The sequence below is a fragment of the Hylobates moloch genome, unplaced genomic scaffold (genome assembly GCF_009828535.3).
Source record: "Hylobates moloch isolate HMO894 unplaced genomic scaffold, HMol_V3 SCAFFOLD_21, whole genome shotgun sequence".
NCBI lineage: Eukaryota > Metazoa > Chordata > Mammalia > Primates > Hylobatidae > Hylobates > Hylobates moloch.
This window is the reverse complement of record NW_026652296.1, coordinates 39,725,122-39,744,657: the sequence shown is the minus strand read 5'-3', so window position 1 is coordinate 39,744,657 and position 19,536 is coordinate 39,725,122.

The window sequence follows — 19,536 nt, the reverse complement described above, 5'->3', positions numbered from 1 at the left end:
AAACTAATTAAAATAAAATAAAATAAAAATTCAGTTTCTTAGTTGTAGTAGTCACATTCTCAGTGATCAATTGCCACAGGTGCCTAATACTGGATGCACAGATGTGGAATATTTCCATCGTCACCGGAAGTTCTACTGGAAAGTGCTGGAAAGGCTCCCACCTGGGAGATAATTCATTATCTCCATGCTTTATTTAGATGTGAGGGTTGAAATAATGATGATAGATTCCTGAAAATTAGAGCAGAATAGATTTTAACTTTGTATTAGGAAAAACTTCTGAGCAGAAATAGCTGTCCAGAGACGCCTGCAGGCAGTAAATCCCCTGTTACTCTAAGAATTCAGCTCAGGGTCTTCTGGCTGAGATGCTCTGTATGGTTGCTGGGGCTGGCCTTTCTCCTCTGGAGGATTCTCCGTGGTGTGGAAGATGTTCTTTATCACATGCCTCTTCTGTTCCAGGGGCGCAGCTCCATGCCTTCCCTGCACAATCACATGTATCGTTTCATTGCAATTCTGCAAGTCAGATAATATTATCCCCCTTTTTACAGATAAGGAAACTGAGACTCAGCCAGGTAAGTTGTTCAGGTTCCGGTAAGTGCAGTGAATCAATGGATCCAGGTTGTCAGATTCCAAAGCTTGTAACTGGGACAATTTAATTTTGATTTTTAAAAATTATGCTCAGTAAATACTAGTTGATTGAACAAATTGCCTCAAGCACATGTTAGTTTCTAAAAAAACAAACACTTTTTTGGGTGGTTTATATCTCAATGAAAGGAAAAATAAATTATGTACAGAAGAAAGGATATTAATAATAAAACATTAACATCAGTTAATAGTTCTTGGTAGAATTAAAGGTATTTTTTTCCTGTTTGTCCTTTTTTTTTAAATTGTTGTTTACTCAACAAAACAAACAAACAACTTAAGAATGTAATATGGGCCCTGAGATAACTTAGTGCCTACACAGAGTATCAATCAACTGTTGCTGCGTAAGAATGCACCCCCAAAACATAGTGACTTAAAACAGCAGTGGTTTATTACTTCTCGTGATGGTGTGGGTTGGCCGGGTGTTTCCTTTGTTGGCTTCTCCAGGGCTTTCCTCTGCAGTTGTATTCAGCTTGAAGTGGGTGGGACTGGAAGGTCTACATGGCCTCACTCAGTGCTGGCACTTGGAACTGTCAGCTGGGGTAGGCTTTTCATGTGGCCCTTGCCCTCCAGGATGTTTCACCTACTTCCTTACAGAGTAGCTTTCAACATCATTCAAGAGTGTTCCAAGGGGCAAGGGTGAAAGCTGTAAGTTCCCTTGCAGCCTAAGCTCTGGACCATGCCACGTTCTGTGGCTCAAAGCCAACTGACTTGAGGGATGGGGAAATAGACTTAACTTTTTGATGGAAGGAGCTGCAGGACATTACAGCTATGTTTTTAAAAACCTTCCATTTATTGTAAAGCATGCATTTAACCTCACAGAACAGGGCAGAGAATAGTCTAGGGATTGTCTCAAATACCATCTTGAAATGTTGGATTAATTTTTTGCTGGTCTGTGGATAATTTCTTTAGAATGTTTATAGCTGCTATTCATGGTATTCTTACCTCTGTATACATCCTATTTTTGGCCTGTGGTGGCTAAAATATAATCCTGAACACTCAAATGCCTAGGCTTTTCCATTTTGAGTGATTATGCTAAAGTAGAAATAATAGATGGAAACCAATAGTTTTTATCCAAGTGAAGGCACTCTAAATGATATTTTCAGGAGGGATTGATGATTGGAAGATAAAAGAAATAAAAACATGATCAGGGAAGCAAACCCAAATGTTTACCAACAGATGAATGGATAAGGAAGTGTGATATATAGACACATACAGTGAAATATGATTCAGCCTAAAGAAGAAAGGAAATTCTGTCACATGCTGCAACATAGATGAACCTTGAGGACATTATGCTAAATGAAATACATCAGTTACTGAAAGACAAATACTCTATGACTCTGCTTATACGAGCTACCTAGAGTCACAAATTCATGAAAACAGAAGGTAGAATCATGGTTGCCAGGGGCTGGGGAGGGAGAATGGGGAGCTGTTGTTCAGTGGGCACAGAGTTTCAGCTTTGCAAGATGAAAGATCTCTGGAAACCTGCACAATAATGTAGATATACTTAACCCTACAAACTGTATACTTAAAAATGGTTAAAATGGTAAATTTTTATGTTTTTTTAAACCACAGTTAAAAATTAAAAAAAAAAAAAAAACCCTGATGAAGAGAAAAAAAACCAAAAAAACAAAAAAACGTAGTGCATTCATTCAGAGGTCTTATCCCAGAGTACGGTTCCCAGCCATGGTCTACTTCTGTGCCTTTAGTTTGGGAAGCCTTGCTTCCTAGTGAGAACAGAATCAGGAGATGCTTTGAAAGAGGAAAGTAAGGCCGGGCGCAGTGGCTCACGCCTGTAATCTGAGCACTTTGGGAGGCTGAGGCGGGTGGATCATGAGGTCAAGAGATCGAGACCATCCTGGCCAACGTGGTGAAACCCTGTCTCTACTAAAAATACAAAAATTAGCTGGGTGTGGTGGCACGCACCTATAGTCCCAGCTACTACGGAGGCTGAGGCAGGAGAATCGCTTGAACTCGGGGGATGGAGGGTGCAGTGAGCCAAGATCGCGCCACTGCACTCCAGCCTGGCGACAGAGTGAGACTCCGTCTCATTAAAAAAAAAAAAAAAAAAAAAAAAGGAGGAAAGTAAATAATATCTGGAGATGATAGGGTTCCTGTCTTAGAAAAGCCCAAACGCAGCCTGTTGGTTAGAGCAGTTGAGTTAGTAAGCCACTCCACGGTGACCAGAAGACTTGCTTTATGTCATTTGTTTCAACTACGTTGCCGCGTAGGCACCCACTCAGCTCAGGGCCTTAAATGCCACCTGCCATAAAATCAAAACCTTGCAGTTGCCAACCATTTCATCTGGTTTTGCCCTGAGAATCTGCAAATCCCCTTGCATTGGTCAGAAGTTTCACAGCTGAAGAGATACATAATATTCTTGATGAGGTCAGTTCAAGATCAAGACAGTGGAAATTTCTTGCAACGACTTTCTTCTTCTGTGTCTATTGGTCGCAGAACTTAAGCGTGTTGGTATCTCTGTTAGTGGTGAAGTCGGCTGCAAACCACAAAACACCTGACTGCTGGGGAAGGTATTAATAGGGACTTTTTTCCTCCTGCATAACAAGAAGTCTTGAGTAGGTAGTTGAGGTTGGGTAGAGGATACTTCTGTTTCAATTCCACCATCCCTAGGGCTTTGGAATATGAATGCATTCATATTGCCTCGTGATGGCTAAATGGCTACTGTCCCCCATCCCTGCAGGGGGACAAGAGGGTATTTTTGGAGTGGGCTTGCTCAGGCAGGTAACAAAGCTACTGCAGTTAGTCATCAAAACCTTCTTTTTTTTTTTTTCAGACAGATTCTCACTTTGTCACCCAGGCTGGAGTGCAGTGGTGCGATCTCCACTCACTGCAACCTCTGCCTCCCTGGTTCAAGCAATTCTCCTGCCTCAGCCTCCCGAGTAGCTGGGATTACAGGCGCCTGCCACCCCGGCCAGCTAGTTTTTGTATTTTTAGTAGAGACGGGGTTTCACCATGTCTGCCGGGCTGGTCTTGAACTCCTGACCTCAAGTGATCTACCCTTCTTGGCCTCCCAAAGTGCTGGGATTACAAGTGTGAGCCACCACACCCCACCCATCAAAACCTTCTTAAAGGGGCGCACATCCACCTAATGCCCCCCCTCCACACACCACTGTCTCTCCAGCAGTCACAAGCTGGAAATGGAGCTCCACCCTTGTGGCAGAGAATGCTTGTGCGTAGCCCTCTGAACAGCCAGCCCATGCCTACCATCCACATCCCAGGTCCTACTCCTAATAGCTTCCTTTACAACGATAAATTCCTTAAAGATGGGAAAATTCACATATCTCAATCTTTTTGCAGGTATATACCATACCTTGAATTTTGTTTGTGCTTGATACATATTTACTGACTTTCTGAAGTGATTGAATTCTTTTCCTCTAAAGACAATTCCAGACCGTTCCAGGGGTGCACCTTGGGAATGGAGAATGGGAGCACTTCAGCTGGATCTTAGGAACATTGGAGTTTTCTACCAGATAACACAGAATGACATTATCTTTCTGTAAGTTCTCTGTTACGGCTGGTGCTTTAAGCTCATGCCTCTCCCTCCAGCCTCCATCTCTTGCTGGGTCTCTGTTGGCAGGTGTGTACCCAGGTACATCCAGTAGCTGAGTTGGTGACAGAAAGAACTGAAAAAACACAATCTCCAACCTCCACATGATGAAAATCACAGGGTTGTTTAAATAGAGGGGGCTATTAATAGAGATTTGTCTTTTTCTCCCTCCTTCTGCTTAATCATTGTCAGGAGGGTGGTAGTAGAATAGTCTGCACACCGACAAGGCTCTGGAATAACTAATTGAGTGCTATAAACTTCCAGCCAGGATTACAAGGAGGGACAGTTGCCCCCCCAGGGTGCTCATTTTGTTTTCGGATCCTGGCACAGGTGGGTCCCAGGCTCCTCTGCCGGGGCGACTATGTCCAGGGCCTCTGGGAACCACGGGCTGATTTGTATGTTCTCATTGTAACAGTTTCTGAAGCCTCAATTTCTGAGGTCTTCCATGGCACACTATAATTTCAGGATTGACAATGATGCTGACAAGAGTGAAAAGAAAACATATTTAGGGAAACGGGAATTTCTCTCAACCTTTATTTTGACATTCAGCAGTAGATGATGGATGTTTTAAATTACTCTTGATAAGAAGCTATCAGTAGGAGTTATTTTGTTTCACAGATACCTGGCAGGTCAAAAACACACTCAAATTGAACAAATATTCTCAAATTAAGTATGGGGAATAGTAAGGCCGAGCAGCTCGTGCTGCAGAGGGGAAGCACATCTAAAGCTACAGTGAGTGCTCAAGGGAGCCACTCCTACATTATTTCCACAAGAAGCAAAGAAGAGACAATGGCTGGGAGTCAGAATGGAAATTAGGTGCTTGCTAGTTTAATCTAGAGAGCTGCAGCTGACTTAAGGAAGAGGTGGAGAAAACCTACCACCCAGGCTGTCAGGAAGCTGGGGAGCTTGGACTGAATGAACGCGTTCCTTCAAGGACTCTTCATTTTCAAATGTCTTTCACAAGTCACTTAATCGCTCCGAGGCCTTAGTTTCCTTGCCTATAAAATGGGATGGTAATATCCTCATTGTTGCTGTGAGGGCCAAGGAAGTGATGCATATGAAACTGCTTTGAAAACTGTGATGTACTCAGCTACGTGGGAGACTGAGGCTGGAGGATCGCTTGAGTCCAGGAGTTTGAGGCCAACCCGGGCAACATTGAGAGACCCTGTCTCAAAAAACAACACAAGAAAAACAAAACTGTGATGCATTATGCAGCTGCTTTTCTTTGGATGAATAATATTTGCTAAGTAAAGATAGTAGATGTTCCTCCTTTGCAAACCATTTTCAACTTCTAACACAGCTATTAGAAGTTGTAAGTTACATATATAAAATTTATATTATTTGTAAATAATATTCATTGTGCAAACATTTATTGAGCACCTCTGTGTGCCATGCACTGTGCTTGGTGGCAGAGATATAAATCCAGTGATAATTTTCTCACCGTAAATTCCTACAAGCTTGCTTTCTTTCTTTCTCTTTCTTTCTTTCTCTTTCTTTCTTTCTTCTTTCTTTCTTTCTTTCTTTCTTTCTTTCTTTCTTTCTTTCTTTTTTTCTTTCTTTCTTTCTTCTTTCTTTCTTTTTCTTTCTTTCTTTCTTTTGTCTCTTTCTTTCTTTTTCTTTCTTTCCTTTTCTTTCATTTTTTTTCTTCTTTTTTTCTGTGACAGGGTCTTACTCTGTCACCCAGGCTGGAGTGCAGTGGCGCAATCATAGCTTACCGAAGCCTCAACCTCCTGGGCTCAAGTGATTCTCTTCTCTCAGCACCTGCAAGTAGCAACCATGCCAAGCTAATTTTTGCATTTTTTGTAGACGTGGTTGTGCCATGTTGCCCAGGCTTCTCTCGAACTCCTGGGCTCAAGCAATTTACCTGCCTTGGCCTCCTAAAGTGCTGGGATTACAGGCATGATCCACCACGCCCAGCCCCTAAAAGTTATTTCTTTAAAATTATTGGGTTTACATGGAATACTATGCAGCCATAAAAAATGAGTTCATGTCCTTTGCAGGGACACCAGTGAAGCTGGAAACCATCATCCTCAGCAAACTAACACAGGAACAGAAAACCAAACACCGCATGTTCTCACTCATAAGTGGGAGTTGAACAATGAGAACACATGGACACAGGGAGGGGAACATCACACACCGGGGCCTGTCAGGGGGTGGGGGCAAGGGGAGAGAGAGCATTAGGACAAATATGTAATGCATGCAGCACTTAAAACCTAGATGACAGGTTGATAGGTGCAGTAAACCACCATGACACATGTATACCTATGTAATAAGCCTGCATGTTCAGCACGTGTATCCCAGAACTTAAAGTAAAATAAAATAAAATAATTTAAAAGTTAAAGTTATTGGGTTAAAGTAAGTGAAAATTTTAAAGATTTTTTTATGTGTATTAACCAAATTGTTTTCCAGAAAGAGCTTACTCTTTCATAATTTATGAGAAGTGTTGGTTTTTCTGCCCTTTTGACAACACAGGGCATCATTTGAAATTTTTGTGCTGTCTTGGTTTATTATTTTAATTTTCATTTATTTTGTTGTTAATGCAACTGGATTTTTAAAAAATGTGCTTAATGTATTTTACTATTATAATCATATTAAATTAGCATTTTGTATAAAGCGCCCACAGCAAAACCAAGCGTAAAAGAATATTGTCCTGTCTCTTTCTTGTACTTGTTGGATCATGGTTCTCATGAGTGGATGAGAAGGAAGCTGTGGGCTTTGGCAGATCCAGAGAGAAGCTTGAAATGACATCTAGGAAGGAGGGTCTCCCTTGGAGTCTTGGAGGGGCCATCGAGGGCTGAGAGAGACCATGGTGGGACAGACAGCACCATCCAGCCTCTTCCACAGAGGTGGCATTTTCCAGGCTTTGGCTCCTATAAAGGTGTGGGTGACTTCTGAAGCTGGATCTATGGGCCACCCCACAGGAACAAATGGTCATGGTTGGAAATTCAGATGCCTTGGGAAGTACAGTGATAACACTGCCTAGTGGCTGTCTGCTACTCCTGATTGCTCAAAAAATTTTTTTTGTGTGTGTGGTAGAATACATATAATATAAAATTTCCCATCTTAACCATTACTAAGGGTACAGTCTAGTGGCACCAAGCACATCCATATTGTGCAACCATCGCCACCGTCCATCTCCAGAATCTTTCATCCTCCAGAATGGAAACTCCGAGTGCATTGAACAATCACTCCCCATTCGCTGGTCCATTCAGCCCTTGGCAAACTCCATGCTATGAATGGAGGCTCTGTCTCCATGAATGTGGCCACTCTAGGTACCTCATATAAGTGGGATCCTACAGGATTTGTCCTTTTGTCATGGGCTTATTTCACTCATGTGTTCAAAGTTCATGCGTGTTGTAGCATGCATCAGAATTTCCTTCCTTTTTAAGGTTGAATATTCTGTTTACTCTTGCAGCCCCCTTTGGGGCCTTATGAGGCTTCTATGTTCATGGAGGTGCCAGCATTGTGCTGGGGACCCAACCTAAGATGAACCCACCTGGGAAAACCTCATGGAACTGAGCTGCAGGGCCTTCCTCACTGTCCTTCCCCTCCATCCCTCTCAGGTCCCCAAAGGAGACCAGGAGGCCTCTCCTGATTCATCTGAAGAGGGTTTGGTGGGCTGGGAAGTGTTCTTCCACTTACTCAGAGCTTTTCAGAAGCCAAATCTCTATCTTTCTCCATATAATAGGTTCTCTCCCTGTTTTTGCAGGGAGTTGGTGGTGGGATTTGTGACAGTATGGAGATAGTAAAGACAGGCACAAAGTAACTATACAGGAAAATATCTATTACCAGGCGGAAATTCCGCTTTTAAAAAAGTGTAAGCTGGGCACAGTGGCTCACACCTGTAATCCTAGCACTTTGAGAGACTGAGGTGGAAGGATTGCTTGAGCTCAGGAGTTCAAGACTAGCCTGGGCAACATAGTGAGACCTCATCTCTATAAAAAATACAAGAAATTAGCTGGGCATGGTGGCATGCACCTGTCCCACCTACCAGGAGGCTGAGGTGGGAGGATCGCTTGAGCCCAGGAGCTGTGATTGTACCACTGCATTCTAGCCTGGGCAATCCTGTCTCAAAAAAAAAAAAAAAGTGTAGCGTTTGAACACCTTTTTTCTTTTTTTTAAATGGACTCTCACTCTGTCACTCGGGCTGGAGTGCAGTGGTGCGATCTTGGCTCACTGCAACCTCTGTCTCCCGGGGTCAAGCAATTCTCCCACCTCAGCCTCCCGAGTAGCTGAGATTACCGGCACCCACCACCACACCCAGCTAATTTTTGTATTTTTAGTAGAGACAGGGTTTCGCCATGTTGGTCAGGCTGGTCTGGCTGGTCTGGAACTCCTGACCTCAGGTGATCCACCTGAGGGATTATAGGCTTGAGCCACCATGCCCGTCTGCACACTTTTTTTAAAAGAAAGACATTTACGCACACCTCTTTGGAAAAGCAGGCAACTGAGATGGAACGGTCATTCTAGTCCTGTACAGGATTTAAAAATATAAGAGCACTTTTGCCTTCTCCTACTCTCATGAAGCTGAAATAGTTTATTTATATAGCTCCCACCTTAGGTGTGAACTTCAAATTAAACATAGTGTTATCAATTAATGTAAGAGAAATCCATCCAGAGAGGGGAGTGAGGCAGCTATAAACCCAGGTGGAATTGAATGCTTATAAAAGAGGTTCAACAATGTGATCTTCATGTCCTGGACTCCTGGGAGATTTTCCTTGAACTGGTTCACGTAGTCAAAAGCCTTACATTCTTTTCTGAAGGACAGTTGAGATCATTTTAATCATAATGGAGACTATATGCCGTGAAAGTCTTTAAAAGAATGAGCGAGAGAGTTTGCACGGTGAAGGATATAGAGCAGACTGGCTTTGAGCTCACATTAGCATGCACCACCTCTTGTCTGGAAGCACCGCGTACCCTCACCAAGACTCATGATAACTACGAAAAGTGAAGCGAGGCTGGAAGAGAGGCCACGGATGTTAAGCATGTTAACATTTCCATTACGTCTAAAAGCAGAAAATGGAACAAATAAAGCAGGTTGGGTTTTCTTCCCCCAGTATAATGTATGCCAGAATGTCACAAGAACTCATTGTCTGCAGTGAATACAAAAATATGGGCAATTCAGGCTGAACAATGGAAACGTTGGTGATTCCATAAAAGCATCCCATTCGCATTAAGTTCATCTGGCTTTGTTTTACCCTTATTTTTTCCCCCAATAAAGCTGTGTCTTGAATAATATGATGTTTAAAGTTTAAGCTGCATATAGAAGTGCTGCTTCTTTTCCTCTCTACTTTCTCTGGTTCTGAAATGCAAGAAATGCAGAATAAAAGACAATTGAACCATCGTATTTGTTTTTTCTGCCCCTTCTCTCCAGTTAAATGCTGTTGTGATTTTGATGTAAACATCCTAGTAATTTTCACAGGAAGTGGGTGCAGGGATCCTAGCAGTGTGTCTGTTCAATGGTACTGTTAGGCGTCTTTTTGTTCAAAGGAGGACTTGTTCCAATGCCCTGGCACTGGTCCAGTGCAGGCAGCCCGGGGACTTGGTGGGCCACCAGGGCAGGTGGTCCAGGAGCTGGACTGTGCACTTAGAGGGGAGGCTGGGTGGTCTTTTCTTTCTGCTCGGGATCTCCTGCTCTTAGAAGACCGGCCTTTTGGGATTGAGTCTTTGAGGACTCAGAAGTGATTTTGACCTTGAGCTGACATTTTCAGAGTGAACGAGCTTGCTGAAAGGATAGCAATGTGGAATGTTTGGCTCTCCCCATGATTACAGAGTTGAGTTTAAGAGACAGAGGGAGTAAAAGAAGACGACATTTGAGTTTTTGTGAGTCTTCATCCTATTCCTTTCTGCCTCTTGTTGGAACTGACTGCCAATTCAAAACAAAACAAATTGTGAAAACTCCCCTACTGTGTCACTCACCCCTGGCCCTCGGGTCCCAGAGTTGGAACAAATTAGGATGGCTTTTGACATTAGGCACAGGACATAAAGCCACAAAAAGTTTGTCTATCTACAAAGAAGCAGAACTTTTGGGTAGACCCACACACCCATACATATATCTACACAAAACACTGTGTTTTCAACCCAACAAGAAAATCATATTTCTCAGTTCAGTGGAGGTTTGTTTGACTTCCTCAGCCTTGTTTTCTTATCCCTGTTCCCACCCACCTTCCTTCCCTCCCTCCCTCCCTCCCTCCCTCCCTCCCTCCCTCCCTCCCTCCCTTCCTTCCTTCCTTCCTTCCTTCCTTCCTTCCTTCCTTCCTTCCTTCCTTCCTTCCTTCTCTTTGCTGATCCTTCTGAGTCTTCAGTCAGGATACAGGACAACACTCAAGACTGCCCTCATGCCCTTTCCTTTCCCCTGTGATGACGACTCCCAGACGTGTTTCTCAGGTCTGCAGCTTGAGCGCACGTGATGAGCTGAAGGCTGGAAAAGTTGAGAGGCCAAATCAGTTCAGAATATTTATTAATTTAAATTTTTTAATTTAAAAAAGGATTTCATATTTTACACAAACAGAAAATGATCGATACCCATGTACCCACCAGCTTAATCTGACTGATGTTAATATTTCCCGGTCTTGTCTTCGCATCTCTGTCTCTCTCTCACACACACACACACAGACACACACACACACACACACACACTCACACACACAAAGTTTTTATTATTTTACTGTTTGTGCTCTTAAACTTTAGCTTGTGTTAGAATCCCCTGGAGAACGTGTGAAAAGGAAGGTTCTGTGTTCCAAGTCCAGGAAATTGGATTCAACAGGATGGTGATGGTAGGGAGGTGACCCACATCTACTCTTTCTCCTGGTGGATTGTAAACCTTCAACGAGTGTTAGCTTTTAGTAGTAATTGTAACAGTGGCTGCAGTGATATATATTTCTTTTTTGTAAATCCTTTGTATCTTGTAGTAATTTTAGACTTACAGAGGGGTTGCAAAAACAGTACAGAGAGTTCTGTTTATCCCTCACCCAGCTCACCCCACTGTTATTGTTTTATGCAATCATAGTGCAATGGTCAAAACCAGGAATTTACCATGGATGCAATGCTAGTGACTGAACTCCAGGTTTTATCTGGATTCCCTCAGCTCTTCCGCTATGTCCTTCTCCTGTTCTCAGATGGAAGCCAGGATCCCACATTGCATTCACAGTCATGTCTCTGTAGTATCCTCCCATCTGTGATGGTTCCTCTGTCTTTCTTAGTCTTTCATGACCTTGGCAATCTTGAAGAGTACTGGTCAGTTATTTTGTAGAAGGTCCCTCAATCTGGGTCTGTTGCACATTTGCTTTGTAACAAGCACCCGAATGCCCCTGACACAGGCTGTCCTCAGACCACGTTTTGGAAGCACTGCTTTCTACCTGGTTTTGGATCAAGCTTTTTCCAGGTTGATCCCCATATGGTTCATAAACATCGAAATTCCAAAATATAATCCATCCCCAGATTTGGGATCTCTTCACCTTTGGAGATAATCAAAAGCATGTGTTCTAAGCCTTGACATGTTTTGAACAATTCCAGTGAACTGTACCATGTACCATGGCTTTCTAAAGTGACTACTTTGCAAAGAGAGACACGCCTTGGAGATGTGACGGAATGATAGCTTTTTAAGGGATGGCAGAGGGACTGGAGAGCTTATTTAATTCTATCTCTCTTCATTTTACACAGAAGAAAACTGGGACCCATTATAGGGACATGATTTGCTCAAGGTCTCAGAACTGGTTGTTGGAAGAACCAGAAATAGAAACCAGGTTTACTCATTTTCAGCCTCGTGTTATCCGCCCCTCATCCACCCCCTGATTGTTGTTTATAAGCAGTCGCTTTATCACACCTAGCAGCAGTGATGAGCTCATACCCCTCCCTGGGCTGGCCCAAGGACACAAGCGGGCACAGGGCTGAGGGTCGGGCTCCTCATGGAGGTGGGCGGGGGGCATGCTTTGCAGCCTGTGTCATCCCCCAGTGGCGCCGCTGCTCTTAGCCACACCTGCCATACTCAGCTCCGACCTTGCAGAGCGTGCCGCACGGCCCCACATTTTTAGACAGACCTTTCTCCCAAGTTGCAGGAGCTTTTGTTACCCAGCACAGCGGTGGGGGCTGCTCATGGCGTGCAGAGTGACTCCAACAATGAGGAATGTGACAGGGTAAGTGTGGTAGCCTCCTGACCTGCGAACGAAGAACATGGAGGATGTGGAGGCTGGTTCTACAAAGTGCCTCAGGGTGACTGCTGTTCAGATGAACCAAACCATCAATGCACCCTTTATCTACTCTTCTCCATCACTCTTGCTCCCTGCCACCCCCTCACAGGAGAGCTGCCTATTCTGAGCACAGGAACCGCATCTGAGGGAACCCAAGCTAAGCCAGGAGGTGAGTGCCTGTTGCCTAACTGCCTGGCTCTGTCCTGTTCAGCCAATTGTGGCTGTGCAGGAAGGTGGTCCCAGGGGTGCTAGATATTTTTTTTAGGATGGGGTGCAGTGGTCAAGTTTACTGAGGTATGGTTTATCGGTAGGACAATTCACTCTTTTTAGTGTGCAGTTCTGTGAGTTTTCAGCAAATAAATACAATAGTTGTGTAGCCACCATCAAAATCAAGATATAGAGCAGTTCTGACACTCCCACAAAATTCCTTCATGCTCATTTTAAGCAACACCCTCCCCACCCCAGCTCCTGGCGGCCATTGACCTGCAGTTTAGCCTTTTCCAGTAAGTCATGGAAATGGAATCAGACAGTGGACAGTCTTTGGAGTCTAGCTTCTTTTCCATTGCATGAGGCATTTGAGATTCTCTCATGTTGGTCGTACCAGTCATGTGTTCTTTTTATTACTGAGTGGTTCCATGGATGGACCAGTGCTTCTCTTCATTCACCTGTTGAAGAAGATTTGTGTTATTTTGGGGTAATTATGAATAAACCTGCTATAGACATTTAGGTGTGTATTTTTGTGTGAAGATAATTTTTCATTTCTCTAGGGTAGGGGAGGACATACAGTAAGTGCATGTTTAACTTTCTAAGAAGCTTCCAGGCTGCTTATGGATGCAGGTTCCAGTTGTTCTGTGCCTTTGTCAGCACTTGGTATTGTCAGCTTTACTGATTAAGTCATTCCAAGTGGTATCTCATCGTGATTTTAATTTGCATTTCCCTGATGACTAATGATGTTGAGCATCTTTGTTTGGGCATATTAGCTTCTTGTATATCTTTCTTTGGTAAAGTGCCTATTTGAAGTTTTTGGACATTAAAAAAAATGAGTGCTTGTTTTGATTTTTTATTTTTTTCAAGAGATTCTGGAAATTGAGATTTTTACATGAAATCATCGGATTTTTAAAAATAAAAACGAGATGAGTCTCGATGGCTTACACCTGTAATCCCAGCGCTTTGGGAGGCCAAGGCGGGCAGATTGCTTGAGGCCAGGGGTTTGAGCCAAGACTGGCCAACATGGTGAAACCCCATTTCTACTGAAAATACAAAAATCAGCAGGGTGTGGTGGCACAGGCCTGTAATCCCAGCTACTCAGGAGGCTGAGGCAGGAGAATTGCTTGAACCTGGGAGGCGGAGTTTGCAGTGAGCTGAGATCGCACCACTGCACTCCAGCCCGGGCGACAGAGTGAGACTCTGTCTCAAAAAAAAAAGAAAAATCAAAATGAGAACCAATCTAAGAGATTTAGAGAGAGCAGGTGGCTTCTCCAAGATAATGAAGCATTGGGTTTTCAATCCCAATTCTTCTGAATCTGAACCCAGTATGCCTGCTGCTACCCCACGGATGTTCACATAAACAAATCCAGAGCAAAATACTGAGCAGAAAGCCCCACTTATGGCCACATTCTGTGAGTTCTGCTTTATGGTCATACTGGTATCCCAGAGATGCCTGAATCCGAAACTTGCTCGCTGCGGGGCTGAGACAATTTTACTCTCATTAGGATTTACCCAGTAACGAGTCAGGTAAAGGTCTCACTCAGAAATAGACTAGGGTCAAATTCGTAGAGACAGAAGGTAGAACGGTGGTTGCCAGGGGCTGAGGGAGGGAGAAACGGGGAGTTGTTTCACTCATAGAGTTTCAGTTTTGCAAAATGAAAGGAGTTGTGGAGATGGATGGTGGTGATGACTGCACAACAGTGTGTGTTAATGCCCTGGGCTGCATGGTTAAGAATGGTTCAGATGATGACTTTTGTATGTATTTTATCCCAATTAAAAAAACAACAACAAAAAGAAATAGACTACAAAGAAACAAAATGCTGTTTTTCATCATTCTCACACCAATTAATCCCCAGAGCTGTCTTCTGATTTAAGACCACCACTGTGTCTTCATTTCAGGGACAGACGAACCCCGTCTTGATACAGCACCTCTGAATTTTATGCAATCCTCATGAGTGACCAAGGTTTCTTTAGAGTTTTTATGCTCACGAGTTACATTTTGCATTTGGAATCGAGGGTACACACAGTGCTATGCTATAAAGACACTAAATGCGAGTCTGCTGTCTTTTGAATGTCAGAGAATCCCACATAAACATGGTTAAAGAAATAGATGAACCCTTTAGGAAACGGGTCTCAACAAAGCACTCTGCTCACCTATTCAGTGGGGAGGTGAGTCCAACGGCGGCGACAATGATTTTCATGGATGTGGTTCAAGGCTGTTGTGAGCAGATGCGTCAGATTCACGAGGGACTGCAGCCCCTGGTGGGGCTGGGTTCAAGCATTCTGAGGGCCCCGCCTGAAATCCACGCTCTCATTATCAAGGAAACCACGTGCATCCCTGGTCCTTCTTAAGAATCTGCGTTCAAGGTCGTTATGGATGCTCTGTGATTGTGAAGGCTCTTTCAGGCCCACCCTTCCCACGTGACAGGATGGTTTCACTGGGTCTTGTGTGCTCAAGGTGAGCTGGGTTTCTATAACCAGCAGTGACTGTTATTCACTGGGAAATGTTCAAAGCCTTAGGGCCAAAACCTGTTTCTTTCTCTATAACAAAGGGAAAGTCCCCAAGTCATCTGGGTAGATCATCTTAAAAGAGAGGACTCTTCTATTGTAGTTTTCCAAATAGTGAGGGATAAGTGATCAAACAGGTAAACTCTCTGTCCCTCAGCAAAACAACAAACAAACAAGTGATAAAGCCCCCCTTGCCAGCATAGGGGGACTCTTGCAATGTTTGCGGGTGGGTTTAATCTCTCTGGGCTGGGATAGACCTTCCTTCCGTTGCACTCCTAGAGGCTTCAATGTTATAGGATGGCACTTCTTCATATTTGATTACTTCTGTACAGCTTCCTACATTTTTGCTATATTCACAAATCATTTGCATTTTCATTGAATAGATTTTAAACCAATTTAAAAAATTTACTTAGCGGTAGCCAGTGGCTTTCAAAGTTGAACATGTATCAGAATCACCTGGAGGTCTTGTTCAATGACGTATGGCTGGATCTCCCGCTCAGGGTGCAGTAGGTCTGGGGAGGGGCTGAGAATTTGCATTTTATCAATTTCTCAGGTGATTCTGATGTTGCTAATTAGAGGGCTACAGTTTGACAAATACTTTTCTAAGCAATAATATCCCAGGAATCATGGATTTGATATGGCTTTTTGAAAAGGTGTGTGTTGGCTGGGGGTGGTGGCTCACGTTTGTAATTCCAGCCTTTGGGAGGCCAAGGTGAATGGATCGCCTGAGGTCAGGAGTTCAAGACCAGCCTGGCCAACGTGACAAACCCCATCTCTACTAAAAATACAAAAATTAGACAGGCATGGTTGTGGGAGCCTGTAATCCCAGCTAGTCAGGAGGCTGAGGCAGGAGAATCACTTGAACCTGGGAGGAGGAGGTTGCAGTGAGCCGAGATTGCGCCACCGCACTCCAGCCTGGGAGACAGAGACCCTGTCTCAAAAAAAAAAAAAAAAAAAAATGTGTGTTTGTTAGATTGCAATTAGAAACACGGAGACATTGAGAAGTGGGCAATAATAAAGCTACTTTTCATGAAGTAGTGAGATCCCCTCCCTACAGTGGGTGCCCTTGCGAAGGAGACCTGAGCAGCATGGTGGCGCTGCCTGCTGGCTGTCACCTGCCCCCTGGTGTGGGTGTGCCTACTGACAGAGCCAAGGGCTGGTATCCTATCTGGCTCTGTCGAAGGCACAACTTGGGGCAATTCCTTACCCCTGTTTGTCCCCCAGTCTTCCCATATAAGCAGGGAGGTGATGACACTGACTGACATCTAAGCGTTCTGTTGCTCCATCCTGGGGCCTTTTTGAAGATGGTTGCCTGATGGAGGCAGCCTCCAGAAGAGAGGCTGGAATCCCCCTCTGCAGGGTGGCGGGTGCACTGTGATGTTTCATGTATCAGCACTTTCTGAACTGCACTTGACAAAAACCCACCTCAAACTGGCTTGAGCAAGAAAGGAAACTTATTAGCTCATGCCACTGAAAAATGTACGTCTGGATTCAGATTTGGCTGGATCCAGGGAATAAAAGGGTGCCATCTACTTGGTTTCGCAGTCTCTTTTGCTTTCACCTGCCTGCTCCATCCTCAGGCAGGTTCCTCCCAGGCAAAGGTAAAACAGTCACCAGTAGCTCCAGGCCTATGTCTCGCCAACTTAGCACCTTTTCTCAAGGGTTTCAGCAAAAGTCTCAGCACTGACTCTCACTGGACTGTATTACGCACCCATCACTGAACCCATTACTCACTGGAGCAGATACAGATTCTGTGGATTGGCCCAACTTGGGTCTGGTTCCTGCTCCTGAAGTGGTGAGGCATCACCTACACCTAAGAGTTGAGGAGGCATGGCTCTCCAAAGCATGTTGTCAGGAGCTATTACTAGAGAACAAAAGTACGCTGGGAAGGAAAAAACCCACAGTGGTCCTCCCAGCTTCATCTGCATCAGTGGTGATCACAGTGTGTTCCCTGGCTAGAATGGGAAGCATCAACATGGCACGGGAGCTTTTAGAAATGCGATTCACGGCTGGGGGTGGTGGCTCACGCCTGTAATCCCAACACTTTGGGAGGCCAAGGTGGGAAGATAGCTTGAGGCCAGAAGTTTGAGACCAGCCTGGGCAACATAACAAGACCCTGTCTCTACAAAAAATTTTAAAAGTAGCTGGTATGGTGGCCTGCATCTCTGGTCCCAGCTACTTGGGAGGCTGAGGCAGGAGGATTGCTTGAGCCCAGGTGTTTGAGGCTGGAGTGAGCCATGATTGTGCCATTACACTCTAGCCTGGGAGACAGAGTGAGACGTTATCTCTAAGAAAAAAAAAAAAAAAAGGAACAAGAAAAAGAAATGCAATTCTTAGGCCCAGCTGTGCAGTCACTGATGTAAACCAGAGGCTCTCGACCCTGATTTCAATTTGAATCACCTGGGGTATTTTACGCCATCTAGACTCTATTCCCAACCAATTTTACCAAGGCAGGGAGGGGATGGGAATCCAGTCACTGGTGTTTTAAAAAAATGTTTCTCCAAATAATTCTCATGGCAGCTAAGGTTGACAGAACCACTAGCTTAAACAAACTCTTGTTCTCTGCTACTTCTCACTTATGAAATGGCAGTAAATAAGACTGTGGACAGTTTTTCTGTTGAGAATGGTGGTGCATTAAAGGAGCTATTACTAGACTTGGGAGGTGGCAACTTGAGCTGAGGATGTGACGGTTTTAATTTTTTTAGTCACCTTAAAATCAATATAGAACTGATAAACATTTCTTCTGAGTACCAGCTAAAGTTACCTTGTGTGCTATTAAGTATCCCTGGTGTAGGGGCAGGAACACTGGATTTGAATCCAGAAGACTTGCAGTTGAAAGCCAAGTTCGGTGATAGCTTGGAGAAGCTGTGCAATCTCTCTTTATTTGCATGATGGGAAAGATCTCAGACACCTTTAAACCCCAAACAGAGAAACAGGTGATGGCTTCAGTGGAGATGATGAGTGGGTTGAAAGCAGCCATTAAAGACAAGCACAAAAACCAAAAATACAAACAGGCAGTGGGATGGTTAGAATAGGATTACAGAATGTCCGTTGCTTTCTTTTCTTTTCTTTTTTTCTGGAGATGGAATTTCACTCTGTTGCCCAGGCTGGAGTACAGTGGCACAATCTCAGTTCACTGCAACCTCAGCCTCCTGGGTTCAAGCAGTCCTCCTGCCTCAGCCTCCTGAATAGCTGGGAAGTACAGGTGCACGCCAATACGCCCAGCTAATTTTTGTATTTTTAGTAAAGACGGGGTTTCGCCATGTTGTCCAGGCTGGTCTCAAACTCCTGATATCAAGTGATCCACCTGCCTCAGCCTCACAAAGTGCTGGGATTACAGGCATGCACCACCATGCCTGACCCACCAGAATATCTGTTGCTTTTGATGGGCTCAGTTTTGTGGAGAATTGCGAAAGTCTTTGTGGAGGAAGGATCTTGTGGGGAAGAGGAAGAAATGACATTGGCGAGCTGGCTAGGACTGAGGGTGCAGGATGGAGAGAGTATGCAGGAGTTGACTGAATCCAGAAAAAGGAGTTTTGGATTTGGCTTAATTCAGGCAGGAAGTCAGCCCCTGAAGCAGACGTGTGACAAACGAAGTATGAAATGCAGGAGAGGCTCAGGGCAGAGATGACATTGGGAACCCAAGAAAGAGGCTGGGGAGCCCAGATGGCAGGCAGTGGAGGCCTTTCCTGGGTATTCCCACTGGGAAAAAAAGGAAGGAAATAAGAGACTCAAGCGACTTTGAGGAGAGAGCGTCTGTTTTAGTGTGGAGAGGCTGAAGACCAGCATTTCAAGCTTGGGGAGCTGGATGTGTGGGCGGTGGCGGGGTCAATAGAGGGGAACCTGTGGAATGGGATGATCTGAGGGGAAACGCCTGTGCGAATGGCAGGGGATAATGTGTAAGAAGGACAGGGTGCTTGTCCCTCAGGGACTCTGGTCTAATGGAGTCTTTCCAGGGCTGAGCGCCAGAAAATAGACCCAGGCTCTGCCCCAGGTTTCCGGCTGACTGCACTTCACCATGTACCCTGTTGGACTCTGACCTCCTGTTCTCACACCGAGGCATTTTAGCCATGGTCAGTGTTTATTTAAGTTACTTCCCCTTGAGTTCACTGGCACAAAACACTGCCCGGTAGGCAAGTACTGCCTGTGCCCCATGGGGTCTGGGACAGTGCCCGCGGGTGTGCGTCCAGGGGCATCAGGAGTGCAATGTCCAGGCTCTCTGCTCTGTGCAGAGGCTCCTGCAGAGCCAGAGCGCTACGAGGGGGAAGGGGAATGTCTGGTTTACATTTTAATTTTAAAGATATTATTCAAATGCGGTACCATTTTTTCAGATCCGAACTCAATTTTGCCCATTTCATATTAAATTAATCATCTCATAGTTTGCATTCTGTTTCATCATTTGGAATTTTAAACACAAAAACTCCA